This window comes from Hirundo rustica, chromosome 7 (genome assembly GCF_015227805.2).
Source record: "Hirundo rustica isolate bHirRus1 chromosome 7, bHirRus1.pri.v3, whole genome shotgun sequence".
Taxonomy (NCBI): Eukaryota; Metazoa; Chordata; class Aves; order Passeriformes; family Hirundinidae; genus Hirundo; species Hirundo rustica.
In genome coordinates, this window is record NC_053456.1 from 35,734,480 (window position 1) to 35,757,581 (window position 23,102).

The 23,102-nt window shown below is 53.3% G+C and overlaps 1 protein-coding gene across 1 annotated transcript in view; it reads right to left on the bottom strand.

Annotated features, from left to right (window-relative positions):
* SH3BP4 (SH3 domain binding protein 4) overlaps positions 1 to 21,248 on the bottom strand; it is a 33,526-nt gene extending 12,278 nt beyond the window's left edge. The window contains exon 1 of the mRNA XM_040069533.1: positions 21,171 to 21,248. The gene's annotated coding sequence lies outside the window, so the exon portion shown is untranslated. The remainder of the gene's footprint in view (positions 1 to 21,170) is intronic.
* Positions 21,249 to 23,102: the final 1,854 nt, after the last annotated feature.

Below are 23,102 nucleotides of genomic sequence, written 5' to 3' on the forward strand. Positions count from 1 at the left end.
GGAAAATGAGCCCGTTCCCACAGGACACTCTGACCACCAACATCGTGGCTGATGCAAGCATGGGCAAGAGCTCCCCTGACGTCATCCATGTCCCTCTGGAGCTGGGACAGTGGCCAGATGGGCCAGGACAAGCAGAGAAGGCTGAAGGCACGGCTGGAGCGCAGCCTGAGCCATGAGTTGCTACTCCAGGTTTGCACCAGGGAGCAGGAACGCTGTCTGGCGTACCCAGGATCATCCTGGAAATTCTGGATTCAGCTCCTGCCTTCTGCTCCCTGAGAGGTGCCACAAAACTCCAGCCTGGCTGCAAAACACCAACAGGTCTTAAACATAAAAGTTTTCAATTAAAAGTTATATCCAAATCCCTTGCTTTACAAAGGGATTTTCATCCACTCCTAACGCTGTTCTTCCCTTCTCCCCCTCCCATGCAATTTTTTTTTTTTCTTCCCTCTGCTTGAAAACGAAATCAAGCAGAAAATAACAGCCAGACCCAAATTCCTTAGGTGGGAATACAGAGCTGATGTCTCCTCCAGCACTGGGAGGGGGAACAGCAAGTCCTGAAGGATTCGGTGCCCTTTTCTGGAATGCAGCAAGAGGAAATTTGCAGGGGAGAGCCTAAGCAGGAGATACTCCAGCCTGCCTGAAATGCTTCCCAAGCCATCCCCAGGGCTGGTATGCCAGGAATGTGGCTGGCTGGAAGGGATGCACCCGGCTGCAGCCAGAAAAGGGAAGGGAGAACTTGTGTGCAAACATTTCTGCTTCGAGGAGAGCCTCCTGTCGGGTCCTGCTGGGAGCAATCCAAGGGGAAGGGGTTTGGCGGGGAATAAACACAGGGAAACCAGGCTTCGAGTCAAGGCTGAACTTACCAGAGCTGGGACACGTAAAAGAGGGCACCTGGAGCTGCTGCCAGGGGCAAGACAAAGGAATAACCAGCAGGAAGCTCCATCAGGAAGCAAGGAAGGGAGGAAGGATGCTCCCCTTGGCTGGCACCATTCACCACCCACCCAGTTTCCCATTAATGCCATTTGGTATTGCAGCTTTTCTAGGCGGCATGGCAAGACCCCAAACACACAGTGCCTCTCTCTAGAGATCCCACACCTCACCAATTCTGGCGACTCTTGTACACAATCTTGTTTAAAAAAAAAAAAAAAAAAAAAAAAATCAAGCCACTGTGGCATCCCGAAGTTCCCCCCTACTCGGGCAGCACTGCACAAAGTAGGAAAAAACCAAGCATAGGCTACGAATATGTTTTGAAACACCTGCCTGCTGGTCCAGCATCAAATGAATTTTATATTAATTACGGCACCTATAGCCCTGACAGCTCTCACTGACATATCCACAAGCCTGGAATTTGCAGGGATGCTCCCCCTCCCTCTATTTATATAAGGAGATGGGAAGCTTCCTGCTAAAGGTCTCTGACAGATGTGGCTGTGTGAAGAAACAGCTGGAAAAATCCCCTCTGCATCGAACCCTGAGGCCCCAAAAGGCATCGAGAATCTACACACAAAGGAGGGATAATGGAAAGGTATTTCCTCTCCTGACAGCAGCATCCCGGATCGGTCTGTCCCTCCTGGATCTGTCTGTCCCTCCTGGATGTCGGGATACACACACACACTGAAGGATGAAGCCCCCCCGCAGCTGGATTTGGGATGGGAGCCCTGTTTTGGAGCTGGGGATGAACCCAAAATGTATCTGAATGCAGAGGTATCCAGCAAACCCTCAAATTCAAGCTGTCTGAGGATAAAAGGGGTAAGTGGGGGGAGACAAAGGGTGGAAGGGGCAAGATTTGTTTAGAAATCACCGAGACAATGGTCTGCAAACGCCTCTGAAAGCGCTTTAAATTTAGCCTGGGGTTAAATATAGACCAGGGAAAAACCCAGCCCCATCTGTTTACCCAAAGCCACAAACAGAACCCGAAATGAATGGTGGGGGGAAGGAAACCAGTGGGCGACGAGAGCACGCCCTGACAGCGCCAGCAGCTCGTCCTGCAGCTTCTCAAAGGCACCCACACCTGCTTTTCACACTGGCTTTTTCCTCCTGCGAGGAACAGGGAACACTGCGGGGTCAAATCCATCCCTACGAGCTCGGGGGACATGCTGCCTGCTACCCCCATCCCAACAAATTCAGCTGCATGGATCAGGGCCCCACAGTGGTTACATTTTTCTTTCCCAAATCCTACCCAGGCTTTGCTGGGAGCTGGAGAAAGCTTTAGGGAAGCCTCGGTGAGCAGATTCCCGTGGGTGCACCCTCACAGCCTCCTGGGATGGATGGTGTCTCCGTCTTTTCTTTTAACTTCTAACTTTCTCTGGGGAGCCTGGTCAGTGCCCCACCATCCTCTGGGGGAAGAATCTTTTCCTAAAATCCAACCTCAACATCTCCTGACACACCTTCAGCTGCTCCTTCGGCTCCCACCAGACAGGTCTGGGGCTGGTGACAGTGTCACATCTATTTAAAAAGACACTTATTAAAACTTCACTAAAAACTAAACCAAATTTTCCTGCAGCACTTGAACACACAGCATTCAGCATCTCAGCTGCAGCATTTCCCAGCATGCAGTGGCATGGAAAAGGTTAAAAGTAACATCCTATGCCAAAAATAAACATTAATAAAATAAATAAAAAGACCTTATCCCAGAAATCCAACTGCAGGCCCAGGGGAGCCCCCCCAAGACCTGGCACAAGCTGAGCCCCGTCCTCCCCAGCGCTCCCAGCTCCATCCATCATTCCAAGCATCCTGATGGGATTACGGGATGGACCCACCTCTGGCCAGACACTCAGCTATCAAACACACACCACGGGCACCCAGCCATGCTGGACAGGGAAAAGCAATCCCAGGAAAAATACCAAACCCACATCCTGGAGCAAAGAAATGCAATAAAACCACGGGAACACCCAAAAGCGCACAGCCCAAGGGCGGGAAGCAGGATCTGCTGTTGGCCAAGGGTGGGAGAGGACCCCTCCAGGAGCCTCAGCGAGGGGAAAATCCCTGGCTGCCAAGAATTTGGGCTGATAAGAGCCAGGAGGGCTGGCAGGGCTGGGCGGCACCGAGCACCGTCGGGGCTGGAGATGGAGCCAGGTCCTTTCAGGTGCAGCCAAGGAGCCGCCACCAGCAAGGGCAGCAGCGCTCATCCCTGCCCATCCCACATTCCCAGCCCTCCCTGGAGCTGCAGGGTCCATCCCATCAGGGCACATCTGTGTCGGTGGGAAGCACAAGGAACCGGAGCCACCGCGACACAAGACCAGTGAACTCTGCCATGACTACCACCCTGCACCCCTGTTTTCCCTGGAAAATCCATTAAAAGCCTCTCAAGACTGTGGTGCGAGCTCAGGGAAAATCTCCCACCCTATCCTTGGCCACAAATTGAAAATTGGGGAGAAAAAAAAAAAAAAAAAAAAAAAAAAAGAGCATCCAATCAGTCCCTCATCATCCTCTCCCTGCACCAGAGCCAAGATCAACTCCAGGCACTTGTTGCTTTATGGCTTTTAATTTGCTTTTTCCTTCTCCAAAGTCGAGTTCCTCTGGCTCTCCTACAAACATAGAAGTGTTTTTGGAGGTTTCTTTTAAAAACAGTTGGCTTTGCTTGGATATGAGCAAACTTAAAACTTTTTCTAGGGAGGAATTCACGTCCCAGAGCCACAGTGCTCCCAACACTCGTCCCACACAAAGAATTCACTGAAAATGTTGCTCTTATCAGTCACAAAACCCAAAGTAACTCAAATCTGTGCCATCAGATGCAGAAAAGACCCCTCCATACCCCGGGGACACCCCAGGCTTGAGGGAGTGCCAGATGACACCAACCTACTGCAAGGTGCAATGGCCTACAAAAGAAGCTGTAAAAAGCCCCAAAGTGACCGAAACTGCCAAATTTTAGCAAACAATCTGATTTAGGAACTTGGTTTTGCCCCGTGAATTCTTCATCCTCAAGATCTCCTGCATGGCTTTGACACAACACAACGCTGGCCCTAGCTCAACACGCTTCCTCCCCAGCGGAAAATGATCCCACCACCTCAAGAATTCCCTCCTTTCTCCGTGCTGGTACTGAGGGATCTTCAGGCAGGCGAAGAAACACAATGTTCTGGAAACTGGCACCATCAGCACAGCCCCATCCAGGTCCTCTGCACTCTCCTACAAGGCTGGGACAGCTTTGGAAGCTGCTGGTGGCAAGGAACAGGCTGATGACCTTGTAGCTCATCTCTTGGTGAGCCAGATCTCTTCCAGGAGCCTCGCTGGTGGGGATGGGTGGGGAAGAGCTGGCTGCTGTTGAGTTTCTCCCCTCAATAACCTGGCCCAGGCACTCCCCAAGTCTGATGCAGGCCATGCCCTGTATCCCGGTGATTCCTGACCCTGCTGCCTCTCTCTTATCTCCTCCTCCTCCTCCACCGCTTGTATTTGCCAAGCCAATGCTTTCATCTTCCAAAAACAAGAAAAAAAAACCCAGCCAAGCAAAGATAAACCACCCCTTAAGACAACACCAAACCAAAACTCTTTGTACCAGAAAGAACACCCTGGTGTGAACTCACACGTCCGTCCCCGTGCGAGCCTCCCGGGAGCTGCCAGGAACACAACACACGGCGCTTTTGGCTCCTTTTCCAGCCAACAAGAAGGGACTTGTGGAAGTATTGGGACCTCCCACCCTTCCTGCAACACCCTCACGTCCCAGGGGTTTGCTTTGGAGCCCATTCCCACCGTGTGATGTGGGAATGACTGCACCCAACACGGCGGCAGTGGAGCCCGGCCCCGTGCCATGCCGTTCCCTCCGCTCCCTGCCAAGCCCCATGGAAAAATCCTGCCCTCGAGCTCCAGCTTGGCTCAGCTCCTGCTGCCAGGCAAGGGAAAGCCAAGCGTGGCCAGTTTGATGGGGAAGGGATAGGAATGAAGGCAATTTTGGCTGAGCGTGTGCTGCCAGTGTCTGCTGGTGGCTGGCGTCCATCACGGCCTCCCTGCCGGGGATGTCATCCTTCACAGGCAAAGCAGGAAGGACAGGAAAGCTTCCTTTTATAGCAGCGACACTGGAGCACGAGTCCTGCTGGATATCCATCACCAGCTATATGAGACTCAAATATAAATTAGTCTTGAGGGTGGGAAAAGGGAGTTTTCCCTGCAGGACCTCCTGCTGCTGCCCAGCACTGACGCCATGGCAGAGGAGGGTCCTGGAGATGCAGGCACCGCTCTCGAGCACCCACAGCAACCTCAAAGCCCACCACAAATCCCTGAAAATGGCGCTGGTGTGAGAGGTTTAGCAAACCTGGAAGTGCAGAAAGGTGCCGGAGGTGCTGCACAGGGCAGGAACCCTGCGCAGGTTTACAGGGCCACAAAGAAGGTTTTCCTGGGACAACAGCCCAGGTCCTCCCGCTCCATAGCAACAATTCCCGGCAACAAAACCACGACACGCGTGCCCGTCCTGATAACACAGGGAAGTAGAGAAAGCCGGATTTGCTTCCATGGTTTCAACACTGCCACGGGCTGGAAGACCAGCCACCCCCTCTGGCATCCCCCACAAAAAAGCAAGGCAGAGGGATGTCTCCAGCGGGATGGTCCTCGGTGCAACGGATGCTGCCAGAACACTGCCAAGGAGAGCGAGGCATGCCACAACAGCAGATTCCTCTGTTCCACAGAGCCAATTAAAAACCCAGAGGTGGTGTCTGCCCAAACGTCTCTTGGTGAAGCACTGAGATCAAAGGAGGCCTCCACGGGGACCATTCTGCAGCCTCACCTGGACCTCTTGCTCAGTCTTTCCCTGAACCCACAGACATTTTCGCCCACACAATGTCCTACAGCAAGGAACTCCATGGATGGGCTGGAAGGCAATGGAAAACTCATTTCCATCAGGAACAGGTTCTCGTCTGATGTCCACCAGCCCTCGTATCGGAAAAGAGAGAGCTCAGTCCTGGTCCACCCTGTCCCTGTTGTCTGCCCAATGTTCTTCCGAGGGGAAAAAACACTTCCTAATTCAGGCAGGGCACTCCCAAAGGTGTTCTGGCTTTTCAACAGGGAGCTGTGGATGGATGCTCCTCTGGCAGGGCAAGGAGTTTAATCCAGACAAGTTCCACAGGGACCAACAAAACCATGAGAACCCAAAGTCACATCCAGTGCTGTGCTCCCAGAGGAGTTAAACATAAAAGCCATAAACTCTAGCTTTAAAATCCTTGGATGGAACAGGAGCTCAGGAGAGAACTGCCTTCCTCCAAGCCCTCACAGCTTCTCCAAAGTCCTTCACAAGCCCAAGAGTTTGGCCAACAGCCAAAGCAAGACTGTTGCTGAAGGACGCTTAGGGACAAAAGCACGGACCAAACGTCTCTCAAAGCAGGCAAACTCAAATTTGATCTGGGTCAGGAAACAGCCCAAGCTCACACAGGCAATCAGTGGAGGAGGAGAAATGAAACCCAGATTTCCAGAGCCACAATAAGACACTTATTTTTAAATAAAAGATCCTCCCAGAATCACCAGGAAAATGCACACAGACACCATGGTCACCCAGGAGATCTCAGGCCAACACCCACAAAGAGCAGAGTAAGGGAAACCACGGAAGTCAAAAGGAGGGGAAACAGCTTCCAACCTCTGTGGGTGCTGCATGAACCATCTCATAATCACCCAAGGGGGGCCACTCAACCCCTCCTCCCCATCTCAAATCAACCAGATCCATGCAAGCTTGAAGGCAAAAAGCACTAATTGAGAAAATCCTGGAGCAACTTGCTATCTTCCCACCCTCCAGCCACAGTCCCGGCAGCTTCTCCTTCCTTGGATAATTTGGATGCTAATTTGGCCTTCAAGAGATGTCAAAACCCCAAGTCCCTGAACTGCTGAGCTTCCCCCAAGAGGAGATGATGACAGATCTTTAAGTGCATCAACACTTCAGAGCCCTGTCCCCATCACCCTTCACTGATTCTGCCCTTGCCTGACGGAGAGGAGCTGCTGCAATGCCACGTGTTCTCCTTGTTCCTGGCTGGAAAATCAGTCCCACCAGTGTCACCAGAGAAGGGCAGGCACAAGAAGGTCACTCGTGCTGCTGGCTGGACAGGCTGCCACCACAGCTGGTGCAGAGAGGACACCACAAAGCTCCAGAGATGAGCTGCAGACCACCAGAGACGAGGCAGCTCCCAGCAGGTCATCACAGCCTAATCCATGCAGCTCTCCCAGCCCAAGTACTCCACTAAGATTGATCCATCTCCGGGTATCCTCACTCAGGAGATCCATTCTAGGGAAAAACATGGGGTTTTGTTGCCAACTCATCACCTGAGCAAGCCTGTGAACACCAAGCGACGATGAATGAAACGCCTCTGGATTCCAAGAACTCATTCATGCTGGGACAAAACCAACCCCTTGGTTTAATTTTCTTGCACACCTCCCTGATTAATCCATCACTTATCTACCACTGGATTACAGGACACCCTCAGCTACGCTGAAAATGCTGACGGGAGCCAAAAACCTCTTGTCCTCTCTTCGAGTAGAAACAAACGGAATCAGTGAATTGCAAAGAATTCCCCCAAAACAGCAGGGGTTTTTTAAGCTCCTCTTTGGTAAACATTCCCAAACCAGATTGCCTGGGACACCTGGGTTTAAGCAGCTTAACCCTTTGCTGGAGTTGATGGTTTTCTCATGGGAAGGCAAGATGGGGTTTGGTCACACCATGGGATGCTCCATGCTTCACCCAATCTCACAAACCAGGGATTTCCATGTTAGAAAGAGGGCAAAGATACTCCCAGGTGATAATGCAAGTAGGAGGAGGACGTGAGGACAGATCTGAGAATCATGGAATGGTTGGGACTGGAAAGGACCTAAAGTTTGTTTCATGGGCAGGGACAACTTCCACTGTCCCAGGCTGCTCCAAGTCCCATCGTCCAACCTGGCCTGGGACACTTCCAGGGATCCAGGGGCAGCCACAGCTTCTCTGGGGAACCCGTGCCAGGGCCTGCCCACCCTCACAGGAACAATTTCTTCTTAATATTCTGATCTAAACCAACCAAACAGAGCCTGGATTAGGACCTCAGGTTTGATCTCACCTGCAAATACAGCCAGCTGCAGACCCATCCCTGGAAGTGTTCCTGCTTCGATCCAGAACATGCTTTGAACACCACATTCATTACATGGACAAAAAAGACCACATGGCTCATTTTAGGTGGCTTTCAGTGGCACAAGTCCTCACTTTAATTTAGCTTAGAGCTTTTCCAGGGGTGGGAATGAGCTTTCCAGGTGCAGACACCTACCCCTGCCTGCCAGCCAGGAGGTTGCCTGAGATCCACCAAAACTGGCTGCTGTTTATGCAACACAAGAGCAAACACCACACCTGCTTGTTTAATTAATTACCCCAAAATTAAAGCCCATCAGACTGCACAGAGACTCCATGCAACCTGCAAATTAACTCAACCTGGGGGTGATTGAGGTCAGATAGCACCCAAGCAGTGGCTCCAAGCATTTTCCACAGCATTGGGAGTGCCATGAAGGGGAAAAAAACCCAAAACAAAACCACCCACCCCCATCTGTCAGAGCTTCAAGGTTTTGTTGTTTTGGTCTCGGAGCTGCTTCGGGGTTTTGTTGTTTCAGTCTCGCCAGGTTAAGAGCTGTTCAATCCCATCACCGTGGGTCAGATGGCTGATAAGAAACCAATTTCATCACTTTTAAGCCCCAAATGTTTATGGGCAGGCTTTATCTGCAAACAAAGTCACGCACTTTGAACTGCAGCTTTACGTCAGTTCAAGAACACACGGGGCCCTTGTCGGGATTAATGCGGCGTGAGGCGAGAGCCAAAGTCCTCTCTCTGCAGCCTCCGCTGTGTGCGATGGCAAAGCTGCTTCCCCGGGCCAGGACATAACACCTGGCAAAACATTTAGCCATTTGGGGGATAGGTGCCCCTTATTTAGCAAGGTGCTTTGGCAAAAAAAGAGTAATTTATGCAAATTTGGCGAAAGTCTTTGCTCAAAATTATTCTCCTTGCTGGACAAAGCAGGGCTGAATCTCAAGCACATTTTTTTGCAGCATTAGTCACCAGGCAAAATTAAAACTACACCTGAAAGTCATCCTAAAAGCCACGGCAGCTTGTTCCCTGCCCAAGGCAGAGCTTTATTGCTTGAGTGGAGTAATTTCTACAGCTCCCTGCACTGCACTCACAAGGACAAAACACCTCCCGTGTGCGCACCAGACAGAGAGCACAAGAGCATCCCTTAAAAAAGGGACAACTCCGAGCCACCACAGAGGGAACACTTCCAGAGGACAAGTTACTCCCTCTCTGCTGCCTCCAACAAGTCAGCCCCAGGCAAGGCTGGAAGGAGACAGACCTGCCCTGGCTTCTCACTGCCCAGGGGGAACCTCAGAGCCTCCCTGCTGGAGCCCCAGAGCTCCATCCATTCCCACTGAGACTCTGCAGAACCCCAGAAGAGTTTGGGTTGGACGGGATCTTAAAGCCCCTTCTTTGCCCATCCATGGGCAAACCTTCCACTAGACTAGGTTGCTCAATTCCCATTTGTAAGACTCCATGGAGCTAAATGTTGGAATTTTGGAGCTTGAATTAGGGGTGAGGCATTATCAGCCATGATAAGGCGTGGCTTTGGGCCAACAGACAAGTACCCAAATTAGAGGAAAGCCACTGGGAGCCACACAGGAGACACAGAGGAGCCCAAAGCTCATCCCCTGTCTCTACGAGAACACCTCTTTTCAGAAAGTAAGGACTAAACTGAGGTTAAAAAGCCTCACATATTCAGGGACAGATGCTCTGTGTCAGCGGGCCACGAGCAACACAGATCCTCCTGCATCTATGGATTTCTGTGGAAAACAACTTCAATCCCACCACCAGCTCTGCTTGGAGGCTGCTTTGACAACCACAGCGGTGCATTTTAATTTCCAGACCCAAAACACCGGGCTGCAAGCAGCAGGTTCTTGGCTAGAGAAGACAGATCCATGGCACCTTCATCGACCTGCCCAGACAACACCTCCTGTTCTCAGCATCTTCCACAGCAACATCAACATCCCAATTTTCTTTTTTTCCCCTGTTAGGATCTTCCATATTTCAGGGTTGGTCACATCCAGCAGATGTTGGTGCCAGTGATGGGACAGCTCTGCCAGGAGAAGCAGCAATGACTGAAAGCAGCCCTGAGGAAAAGACCTGGACTTCCAGGGAATGGGAGATGTTTTACAAGGGCCTGGAGAGATAGGACAAGGGGGAATGGCTTTAAACTGTCAGAGATGGGATATTGGGAAGAAATTCCTCCCTGTGAGGGTGGAGAGGCCCTGGCACAGGGTGCCCAGAGAAGCTGTGGCTGCTCCTGGATTGCTGGAAGTGTCCAAGGCCAGGTAGGACACAGGGGCTTGAAGCTGCCTGGGACAGTGCAGTGTCCCTGCCCTGGAATGAGATGAGCTTTAAGGTCCCTTCCGATCCAGACCATTCCCTGATTCCAAACAGGACACAGCAAAAACTTTCCAGGAGCTGAGGATACTCTCCAGCACAACCAGCTGATGGCCACATGCAGCCTGCAGGACTTTGCAGGATCAGGCTGGAATTAGACACGCTTCTGAGGAGGAAAAAAACTCCCTAAATATCAAACCAATGCAGATGGACTATTTTTTTTTTTAATTAAAACTTGCTTGAAGTGCCACATAAAAGAAGTGAAATCCCAGGCACAGCTGACGCATCAGGAGAGATTTATATTTAGAAGAATGACTTAAGTACTCGAACAACAGGAAAAAAAAATGGGAACTTTTTCAGCAGGGTCGAGAAGGAAAGAAAACCAAAACAGAGACAGCCACCACCACCCATTATTCCTTAGGGCAACAGCCACTGGCATTTTAGCCTCCCAACAGTCCACTTTTACAGTGAATTCAGCTTTTTTTTTTTTTGCCATGCATGATCCCAGTAAACAACATTTACAGCCAGAACACATGATGTGCATCACAAGACAACTGGCACCAGCATTATTTTTAAATACCATCAGCTCTGCCTTTAACAGGACAACGGGAAATGTGTTATTTCTTGAGCATAAAACAAATATATTGAGGAGATTAAAATGACAAAAAAAAAAAAAAAAAAAAAAAAAGCCCTTCCCAAGTTTTACAGAATGAAAATTTAAAGAGAGATAAAACAGAGCACCACCAGAAAAATATAATCCTTCGAAATCTGCCATTTCTCTGGCTGCATTATTCGTTTGGGAGTTTTCAGTACAGAAGTCAGAGCCCTGCTTAGCCGGATATCCGATCTTTGCTGGGCCTCATCCCAAATTTCTCCAGCATTACTCACATTTTTTGTGCAGGAAGGGGGATGAGGATTTTCTAGTGAAAGGCAAAAGTGAGGCAGAAGTGTTTGCAGCACTATGGAGTGTGGGATTTCCATGGACAGGCTCTGTTTCCAAAGGATTCCCATCCACAGAAGAAGAAAGAAATCAGGGAGATGCTCAGACTCGGCACCGCTCTGGAGCTGAGGGTGAGCTGGGACCTCCTCAGGCAGGAGCACCGGGCAGTGGATCTCATCCCAAAGGAAGATGCTCTGCATTCTAGGAGTACTCAGCAGCATCACCTCCCCTGCCAACATTCCCACTGGGAATTACCCTCTGTCCCACTTTCACAAGCTCAGTTGCCTTAAAGCAGGAATTACCTGCCCTTTCCCAAAGCAGAACACCTCCCCTTCCCTCTCCAAGCCAGGGGAGCATCTGATGCAGCATCACCACTCTGTGATCACAATCTCTTAGAAATCAGGCCCAACAGCAAATATTCCCACACTGATTTATCTTCCCACCCCCCACCAACAGCCCTTTTGGAGTGACTTTGGAGCCCAGTTTTGGAGACATGGGCACCACGGTTTCCTTCCACCACCACCACCTTCCCACGGAGAAACGCTGATGCCCCGTGCCTCAGTTTCCCTGCACCATTTTCCAGTGGTATCCAAACCCTTCAGGACACGCATTCCGCCCTTTTGCCTAAAGGATGCACGTCCACCTGCCTGAGCTCAGGTTTCCATCACAGCCCGGAAAACCAGCTTTTGTTAGGCCAGGCTCTAGAACAGAGCCCAACACACGGAGCCAAAGCCGGGATGGAACGGTGACAATGCAGACAGGGGGTTAAACACTCACCCTTCCCAAATCCCTGCTCCAGGGCCCTGCATTCCTCCGCTCAAACAGCCGTGCGGGGCTCTTCTCTGCTCACTCTTTCCACGCCTGGCCGTGTCCTGGATTTGGTGGATGTTTTAGGAGCTCCTGTTAACGGGAAGAGCTGCAGAGGCACCAGCTGCTCTGACCCGGGGGGAGCCTCAAGGATGTCCCGCGGCAGGGCAAGGTGCACAATCACGGGCTGGAAACACCTTAAAGCCCAACTCTTTCCCATGGACACCTTCCACTAGCCCAGGTTGCTCCAAGCCACATCCAACCTCTCCTTGGGCACTTCCAGGGATCCAGGGGCAGCCACAGCTTCTCTGGGTGTCATCCTCACAAGGATGAATTCCTTCCCTATATCCTAACCTTGCCCTCTAGACCTGGGAATTTAAAGCAATTCCCCCTTGTCCTGTCACTCCATGCCCTTGTCAAACACCTCCCACTGCAGGTCCAGGGGCAGGGATGCTCTGGAGAGCACAGCACATCCCATGGGGATTTGGATGAGTCCCTGTGTCCTCCCAGTCACCAGGGTGGAGCTGCGACCTCATTCCAGGGACCTCATCAGGCTCTGCAGGAGCCCAGATGGACCATCTGGCTAATTGAGTTAATTAAAGCATTTTTCAGCAGCGATTAACTTTCAGGCAGCTCTCCCTGGGGAGTAGGGGCCACAGCTCGGGAGCAGCAGGAGAGACGGGAAAAATTACTTGGAAGCACTGACGGCACCGAGCTGTTTCTCTGCAGCATTTGCTGATTCCAGCAACTCTCAGTGGGAAAAAAAAAAAACCAACCCTAAACCCCCCAAAACTTCACCTGTGTTCTAGGCTGAGCAGGATGTGAAGAGCCAGGCAGCGCAGGAAAGCCACCACGCCACGCTGATGTCCCCATCCCAGAGCATCCTTCCCAGGCAGCCCTTGGAATGACGAGCGGGCCAAGGCCAGCACTGGCAGCTCTGCTTTGCTGGAGAGGCAACTGCCACCCCCCAAGGACAGAAAATACTTTGTCCATGGTCCATTTCCAGAAAACCAAGCAAAACACTTCAGAAGACCCCAGGAAAGCCTTGTTTTGTGGTCTCACTCCCTGATAAGCTCAGCTGATGGAAAGGAGATGCTTTCTGGGAAGCTGGTATCAAAAAAAAAGGCACAAAACACCCCCCAAAATAACCCAACCCGGCGCTGGGGATGCCAGGTTTTTCTCCCCTTTCTCCAAAATCCCACTTGTCCCATCTGAGCAATCACGGGATGCATCCCTGCAGAAACACCACCCATGGGGAGGCTCTGTTCAAGGAACCTGCAGCCAACAGCATCCACAGGGAAGGAGGAGCTGGAGCAAGGGAAGACAAGCGGTGGGATGCACCCCTCCCTTCTCTCTTTTTGTGGGATGCACTTGGGCTTCCCCTCTTTCTTTTTGTGGGATGCGCTTTCTCCTTTTTCTGTGGGATTTACTCCGATCTCCTCCTTTTGAGGGAGGCACCATCCATCTCCTCATCCTTTTTTTTTTTTTTTTAATGGGATACACTCACACAGCTCCTCTTTTTTCCAGGAGGCACCCACGCATCCCCTTCTCCTTCTGTGGTATGCACTTGCATGTCTCTTTTTATCCAGGATCTACCCACACATGCGCTTCCCTCCTGCTTTTTTTTCTGGGATGCACTCACGCATCTCCTCCTATGCACCCCTACCTCCTCCTCCTTTTTTTTTTTTTTTTTTTTTTTTTTTTTTTTTTTTTTTTTTTTGCAGGATACACTCACACGGGTCCTGCTTTTGTGGGATGGACTCACAGATCTCTTTTTTTTTTTTTCAGCATGCACTCAAGCATCTCCTCCTTTTTTCCCTAACCCCAAACCTTATCCTTTGCAAGGACCAATCGCTCCCAGGCCCATTGGGAACTATTCCTTTGCACTTCCTCACGGATCCAAACAGCTCAACCTGCCCCAAAGGCACAGCCACATGCACCCAAACCTCCCCCCGCCCCCCGAGGATGTTTTTGGCAAACTAAGCAAGGAGAGGATGTGGGGGAGAGAGCAGAGCGATCCTCAAGCTGGGCTTTCCATGCAGGCTGCCGCCTGGGAGACGCTTCCCAGGCAACCCCACCCCGGGAGCCCTAATCTGATGGCAGGTTTCCAATGGAGCAGCCACGATGGGGAGGGAGAGAAAGGGGGGAAAGAAAGCAAGGAAATGCCTCTGAGGTGAGGAGGGTTTTGGGTTTTTTTTTTTCTGCCCGGGGACGCCTTGTTTTGTTCGCCTGCCTCCAGCGCGCTGCCATTTTCCGGAAGCTGGAGCGCTCACAAAAAAATGGGAAGTTTCTCTTTGTTTAATTTTAGCCGTGGCAGCCTCTGCACCGAGGGACCCAGCAGCCGCTCTGGGAACGGATGTGAGCCAAGAGGACGGAGCAGCGGCAGGGAACGAGGCAGGAATCAGGGATTTAACATCTCCCACAGTGACACGACCCGGGCTGAAACGCTCTCGGTCCCAGAGGTGTGTGAGACTTGGGAGGCTTTGGGCTGAACTCCCTGTGTGACCGCTGCATCCGTTACTCCAACTCCTGCCTTTTTTTTTTTCTTTTTTCCCTGCTCCCTTTCTCCACACTTTACCTGTGGAGGTGTTTTTAGCTGGATAAAGTTATCCAGCACCTTTCCCCACCAGGCCAACCAAAACGATGGATGCTGCATCCAGCCCCGGACGCAGTAAGAAGTCCAGGCAAACCTGCTCTTGGACTCATCCCAGATTCATAAGTTAGTGTGGAAAAGACCTTTAGGATCATTGCTTCCAGCAGCAGTGCCCATAAAACACCTCCTGCCCGGCTCCTCCGCACTGACCCAGCCGGCGCCGCACAATTGTTCAATTCCAAAAAAGCCTTTTTTTCCCTGTTCCTAAGGAAACAGCCGGCGTTGTTCAAACAAGGCCACACACCACGCCGACCCTGCCCCCTCCAAAACGACCTGAAACACTTCATAGGGATGACCTAAAGCACTTTATCCGGGCGGAGTGGCCAGGCACGGCGGGAGAAGGGCGGCAGCTGGATTTACCCCCGGAGAGAAGGAAGCACGGAGCTTGTGCAGCACGGGGTGAGCACGGCAGCCCCACGATCCCACACCACAGCCAGGAGTCTTTGCTGGGGCAAAATTTTCTGGAGTCAGCTAGAAAGCATCTGGTTTGGCTCCGTGGCAGTGATTTCCCCTCCTGGAAATGATGGGATGGTCCCCAGGGTGACCCTCCCGCGGGGCAGGAGAAGGAAGCAACTCCAGAGAATGCAGAGAACAGTGAGAAAGAAAGGTTTTCACATCATCATCATTATTAAAGCCTTCCCCATCATTTAACAGGACAGCAAGCCAGATGTGCATCAGCATCCCTCCAATTTACACAAAAGCAGCCAGATGATGAAAAGTCACCCAATCCCAGAACAGTCTGGGTTAGACAGGACCTTAAAGCCCATCCCCATTCCATCCCCTGACATTCCAAGGACACCTCCCACTGCCTCAGGTGGCTCCAAGCCCTGTCCAACCTGGCCTTAGACACTTCCAGGGATCCAGGGGCAGCCACAGCTTCTCTGGGCACCCTGTGCCAGGGCCTCCCCACCCTCACAGGGAACAATTCCTTCCCAATATCCCATCTAAACCTACATTCTCTCATTTGGAAGCCATTTCAGCTGGAAGAAACACCGGAGCAATTAAAAACCAGTGGCTGGGCCACCTTCCACCTTTGTATTTTCATATACAGAGGTTTAAGTCTACGAAGTTGTTCTCCCAAACTGAAAGAAACTGGGTGGGTATTAGGTAGGAATTCTTCCCTGTGAGGGTGCTGAGGCCCTGGCACAGGGTGCCCAGAGAAGCTGTGGCTGCCCCTGGATCCTGGGAAGTGTCCAAGGCCAGGTTGGACAGTGGGGCTTGGAGCAGCCTGGGACAGTGGGAGGTGTCCCTGCCCATGGCAGGGGTGGAATGGGATGAGCTTTGAGGCCCCTTCCAGCCCAAACCAATCTGGGATTCTGTGGTGATCCTACAAAGAGGAGATGGGATGTGCCGTCTTCCCACAGCTGGATTTGACACAACCTCTCTTCTGGGTGGAGCGGGAACACCCACTCGGGTAGGAAGAAGCAGGAACACTTCTTTAGCCCCAGGAGCTGGGGAATGAGAGCATGACTCTGCCATTGATATGCCAGCTGGGAACGGGAATGGCTGCCTCCCGGCACTGAAAATAACCCCTCGCACAAATCCGCATGGAATCAGCAGGTTAAAAATAGAAATATCCCGTGGGACTGGGGAGCACTGCTCATGGGGCTCCCAGTGGAGGGGCAGCAGCTTGGCCACCCAAAAATGAGATTAAAGCCAGGAAATGCTGCTCCATGGCACACCGAGGGATTCCTCCCAAAATCACGCGACGCACCCAAAAGAGCAACTTCCCAGCAGAGGGGCAAAAAGTGAATCCAGGGACACAATGAAAGGTCTGCTCTTTGATCCAGGAAAAACTGACTTTACCCTGGGAAACACCTGGACTCGCAGCCCCCCTGAGGCAGCAGAGGGATTTCATGTGCTCCTGCCCTCCTTGCTGCTGTGAGCCATCCACACACATCCCTATCCATACTCCCCCGCTTTTCTTTAGGAGCCCCCAGAAACAGAAATACACGGAAATCACTTCCAGGACCACCAGGAGAAATTAAGGACCCAAGGCTGCAAGGAGTAGCACAAGAAGAGGGAGATGCCACAGGCATCCTCAAAAATTATCCGTGGGTGTGGATGGTTGTGGTGTTAACGGAACTGGGGCATCACTTAAGCACTAAAAACCAGATCTGAGCTGCTGGGAGCGAGTCCCTCTGCCTTGTTTGGGAAGCAAAGGGACTTGTCAGGACATGCACGTGCCAAAGCTGCGGGTCCTGCACGAGCCTTCTCCTTCTTCCCTTCCTAAAACCCCCAAGATTATTATTTATGGCCACAAAGCCAGCTGGGGCTGCAAATACTTCTGAATGCAATAAGCCCTGCAGCCTCATAATTACCAGCAAAGCTGCCCTGGTGTGCTCCCAGGTCGGTGACACCAACCCTTCAGCTCCTTTAGGGACAGGACTCAGCCCCACCACCGCCACCAGGAGCAGCCCAGGGTTTCTCCTGCTCCTCCGGCCTCTGCGTCCAAGTCCCGTCAGTGGGATCTTCCCTGTGCCAGCGCCAGCAGAGCCACGTGCCCCCTGCCCCAGCCAAGGCTGGCACGGCGCTGCCGAGGCCCCCAGACAATGCCAGCCCTGTGCCCAAGCCCTGGGCAGGGCGAATGCAGGGATTGCTGGCCGGGAGGGAGCCCAGGGAAGCAGTCCCTGCTCGGCTCCCGCTGAGGGAAGCAATGCGGGACGCATTCTGCGCTTTTAAATCCTGCTCTGCAGATTTTGGGGAGCAGCTTGGGATGGGTCCTGAGCTGGTGCTGGCAGTGGAGATGCATCCTGCATCCTAGCAGGGCATCGTCCAGAGGGCAGGGAACCTCAGCAGCGCCCACACCCTGCTCTCCATGAACACATTGCTGCAGCCACCAGAGAATCCCAGAACAGTTTGGGTTGGAAAGGACCTCAAAGCTCATCCAACCCCACCCCGGCCATGGGCAGGGACACCTTCCACTGTCCCAGGCTGCTCCAAGCTCTGTCCAACCTGGCCTTGGACACTGCCAGGGATCCAGGGGCAGCCACAGCTTCTCTGGGAAAACTGTGCCAGCACCTCACAGGGAACAATTCCTTCCCACTATCCCGTTCCAGTATCACCCTGCCCTCTGGCAATGGAAGCCATTCCCTGGGTCCTGTCCCTCCATCCCTTGTCCCCAGTCCCTCTCCAGCTCTCCTGGAGCCCCTTTAGGCACTGGAAGGGGCTGTGATCTCTCTCTCTTGAGCCACCTCTTCTCCAGGTGAACATTCCCAGCTCTCCCAGCCTGGTTCCAGAGCAGAGGGGCTCCAGTTAAGATATCCCAGTTAATAAGCAAAAATACATTTCCCAGTGGGTTGATCTCCCTGTTTCAAAGCTGACCCATCTCTGGTCACTGGGGAAGTCAACATTTGGCAACAAATCTTTTCTGGGTGTTGCCATCCCCGGCTCTCTGTGGCCAGGGACAGCACCCAAGGAAATGGCTGGAGCTGTGCCAGGGCAGGGTTAGGATGGAGATCAGGGAAAGGCTCTTCCCCCAGAGGGTTCAGGCACTGCCCAAGGCTCCTCAGGGAAGGTGCACATTCCCAACCCTGCCAGAGCTCCAGGAGTGTTTGGACAGCGCTGCCAGGGATGCTCAGGGTGGGATTGTTGGGGTGCTTGTGCAGGGCCAGGGGCTGGACTGGACGATCTTTTGCGAGTTCCTCCCAACTCAGGAAATTCCACAATTCTATAAAAGCCCATCCTACCTCCTCAGCATCTCCCGGGGAGCCTCCGGGCCAGCCTGCAGAGCTCAGGAGCTTTTAGGATGAATTTTGGGCAGGAAAGAAAAGGCAGGTGCCAAACCCGAGGCCAAGAGGTTCCGAGGTGAGGTTATTTGCATTCACTCCTGTGCCAATTGCCAGCAGAAATCCACCCACAGAGCCAGGAGGCGATGCAACTCTCAGACCACTTGGAAATTAGGAGACTGAGAAGGATGCAAATTCCCTTGCACATCCCCGACCTCTCCAGCTGCCAGCTCCCTCGGCACAGACAGCCCCGGCCATGAGAAAGCCTCTTGTCATATTTAAATGCTTTTCTCATTAAAAAAAAAAAAAAAAAAAAAAAAAAACCAAAAAAACAACAACAAAACCCTACACAGTGTCTAAACCACCTCCTCACCATCCACACAAGCTCTTCTGAGCAACCCCACCAGGCTAAAATAAATATTTTAGCTTCGCAAATAGTTTTCCTCTCATTAAAAGGCAAACATAATTAGGATGTCGAGCGCCGAGGCGAGCGGCGGCTGCAGTCGCTCCACGCTGCTCCAGCTTCAGTTGATTAAAAGTAACGAAGCTGCTATTTCTGAAAGGCACATTCCCTTCCACGGCCCGGACGGAGTTATTTTGGAAATATATATCCATGGAAAGCTGGCATCTCTGCCTGCAAAATTCCCCAGCCAGGAGGGGATGTGCTCAGCAGAGGCTGCGGGTCCGTGGGATAGGGGAGAAAAGTGGGAATTCTTTTGCTGTGAGTGACTGGCGGGGGGGTAAAAAGCTCTCAGTGGAAAGAACATGGAGACCCTGGAAAAGCTAAGGCAATCATCATGGAATCATGGATGGTTTGGGTTAGAAGGGACCTCAAAGTTCACCTCATAGGCAGGGACACCTTCCACCAGAGCAGGGCTGCTCCAAGCCCCATCCAACATTCCAGGGATGGGGCAGCCCCAGCTTGTCAGGGCAAGCTGCTCCGGAGCAAAGGATGAAAGAAGGAAAAAGCAGAACAGGAGAGAAGAGCTGCCACCAGAGATGCTGTGCCCTCTGCAGGGTCTGCTACCAACACAGCTGTGCAGGAGCAACAGCCAGGAGGAGACACAACCGCTCCAAGGATCCTGGAATTATTTAGGTTGGAAAAGCTCTCTGAAGGCATCAAGCATTAGCCCAACCGGCAAACCCACCACTGACCCCTGCCAGACCTACGACTCATCCCAGGAGGATGTTGTTCTCATTATCTTTTTTTTTTTTTTTTACTTTAAGGTGAATTGAAGCATCCCACTGCTGGAGTTAGGCACGAGGAAATGAAGAACGGATCCTTATTCTGGAGTCTCAGCATCTAGCCAGAGCTGTCAACACAACACGCCCCCAGCTCCTACCCAAGCTGCTGCTCCGTTCAGCATAACCAAATTATTAACTTGTAATGCATATATTAATTAACAGACAAAACTTAATCATTGCAAATCTCAGGGAGCATCAGCCAGCAAAGACAGGATGGGTGGGAAAAGGCAGTGATGGGCATTCCAGAGCAAGGGATGCTGCGTTAGGAATTTGCATCCGACTGATCCCACATCCCACAACTCCTCTGGGTTTTGGGGCTCTGACGCGACGTGGTTTAATTTGGGCACAGAGCGACCTCACGGTCACCGCTGTCCCCCTTTGGACCACAGTTACGCCGAGTCTAGGTAACATCCAGTTACTCCTGAACAGCCAGGAATCCCGAGAAGTCGGTACTCCCGGGAGCCCGAGCCTGCAGCACATCACACACCTGCACACCTCCACCTCTCCCACCCAACCGCGTCCCGGGAGCAACAGCTGGAAAACCAAGCCCCGCGCAGCATCCCTCCCCCGCAAAGCATCCCCCCGGGCGGCCAGCAAGGAGCAACGAGGTCAGCGACCCCTCGGCGAGCCCCAGCTGGGAAAATCCTCCTGGAAAACGAATGCCAGGCACAGCCGGTGGAATGCTGGTCGAAACAGCCCCGAACTCCCCGGAGCGTCCCAGCTGTGGCCGATAAGGAAGAGGAGCCAGCCCGGCCACTCCGCCCTGGCTGTCGGACACCGCCGGCACCGGGAAGCGTCCGGGTGACAATCCCGGGAGTCGGTGCCCACCGTCCCCATCCCCTCGCGGCGGTGCCAGCGGGACCTGGGGGACAACGGGTGTGCACACCCACCCCACGGCATCTCCCAAGGAACGGGGACACGGAGCCACGCGCGCCGCGGTCACACTCGCCCCCTGACACAGCGCATCGCGGCGGGGACACAGCGCGGGGACACGAGCACCGAGGCCACGCACGCGGGGGACACACTACACACAGGGACACACAGGGGACGTGCGACACGCACAGACGCGCACGACACACGCAGCAAGTGGCGCACCGAGGACAACACGACACAGTCACAAACAGGACGCACACACGGCTGGCAGACCCAGAGAGGACACTTACAGTCACACACGCAGCGTCACACCATCACACACAGACACACGCCACTTGACACGCGGTCACCAGCGCACACACAGTGTCACACGAGAGGCACACGGAGCCCCACGCACACAAACACTCACACTCTCCCCAGCCGCGCTCCGCCGCTGGCTCAGCCCCGACCCTCCACCACCGCCGCCACCAGCGCCGCCGCCCTCCCGCCGCCGCCGCCGCTACAAACTTTTCCCCGGCGGCCCCGGGAGCCCGGGAGGAGCCGCTCCCATCCCCGGCAGCCCCCGAGCATCGCCCGGCTCCCGCCTCTCACCTGCGCCCGCTCCGACACCGGGACCACCGGGACCGGCCCCGCCGCGCTCCCGGGCGCGCCTCCGCCGGCACGGGCCGCGCGCGCCCGCCCGCCGTGACGTCACGGGGCGTGGCCGGGGCGTGGCCCCGGGGGTGCGGGGCCGGGGGGAGATGCTCGTGTCGAACACGTGGGGAGGGGAGAGGGACGGGGCGGCGGGGACCGGGGAGCGCCGGGGGACATCGCGCCCGCCCAGCCCGGTGGGGAGGGTCGTCACGCTCATGGTGACGCGCGCTGAGCAGATCAGGGTTCATGACCCCTTCTTCCCCCCCCCCCCCCCCCCCCCCCCACTTTTCTTGCTTTTTGGCCGTTTTTGTCACGGAAGCGAAGCTGCGAAATCCTGGCGGGAAAGCAGAAATCCCGCCCCTGTTGCTCTCCCCGGGTGGGAAAGGCAGGAGAAGCACAGAGGAAAACGCTAAACTCTTGACTTCTTGCGTTAACCACGGCCGGAGAGCGGCTTCTAAGCTTCCTACAGCACCCAAAGCCGGAAAGAGAGGGTTGTGGTCTCTAAAATCCCATAGGTTGAGAGAGTTATTCCATCCTGGGATTGTGCTGCCCGGCTGGGCTGCAGGGTTAGGAAATGGGATACCAGGAGCATCAACGCAGCAGAACAGGGAAGGAAACAAAGTGCTCCCAGAGGCAGTGGCCACCAACACCACCACCGCAGTGGCCATCTCCCGTTGGAACACCCTTTGGAAAAGCAGCTGAGCGAGAAATATCGGAGCAGATGGGTCCAGGCTACATGAGCCACTGCTCTTCCCACTCCCTCCTTGTTTTTTCCTGGGTTTAATCGGGATCTGATGATTAAATTTCCTCTTCCTGGTGTTGGCTCCTCCTGCACCCAGCGTGACAGGAGGAGACGGAGTTTTGGCCGGCTTGAGACAAAAGTGGGGTGGCAACGGGGTGGCTGCGAGTCGGTGCAGGGCCAGACTGCATCCCGGGGCTCAGCTGGGACTTCCCGGCCTCATCCAAGCCTTTTCCTGGCTTCCCAAAACGAGCCACACAGAACCACTTCAAAGCACCCTTGGGAGCGCTTTTCCGTGGCATTATTTTGGGAGCTTTGGGGTTTCTCCAAGGTGAGTTCCCTGCAGCCGGATAACCCAGTTCTCGAACTGCAACGGGGCACTTCCATCCAGTTTTGCCAGTGGAAAACATTGGGATGGCACCTGGGATGCAGCTGGGCTGGGTGCTGCCCCCCATTTGTGTGCCTTGGCACTGAGCCTGGGGTGCTCCTGTCCCTCTGCTCCTGCAAAAATCTCATTAAAATCGCTACTTGAGTTGCTGGTTTATTCCTCTTTTCCATCTCTGGTGTGATTCCCCTTTTTTGGATACTGGAAAGTGCAAAATTATTCCTGTCTTGGTCTGGCGCCTTGAGTGGCTTTAGGGACAAAAGTGTCTTTTCCAGTGGGCTGGAGAAGGTGTACAAGAATCTACAGTTCCAGCTCAGCATCCTCATGATCCCTTGGGAAAAAGCACATCTCCAAGTGCCAATGCTGTGCTTGGACTCCATTAGAAATCAGCCATTTGTGGGTAACAACCATTGCTTATCCCAGGAGCAGCTTTCCCAGCGCTCAGGGCGTGCCTTGGGCACATTGCTGGTGCCGAGCCTGGGATGGAGGGATGAGCATTCCATCTGCATCCATCCCTCTCTGTTTGCTGAGCAGTTTGCCATGCCTGGGAGCAGCTCAGAGCAAGGAAGCGATACCAGGGAGGAATTAGCCCCGGACAAAATGCCCTAACGAGGCCAGGCTTTTCTGTGGTGCTGGGATTCTGTCCTGCAGGAATCCCACGGTAAAGTTCATTTCTCTCTGCGTTCCCCTCTGTGGTGTTTCTCAGGCACAAATCTGGGTGGAAATTGTTGGCCTGAGCAGTTCTTAGGGACAGGGCTGGTCCGGG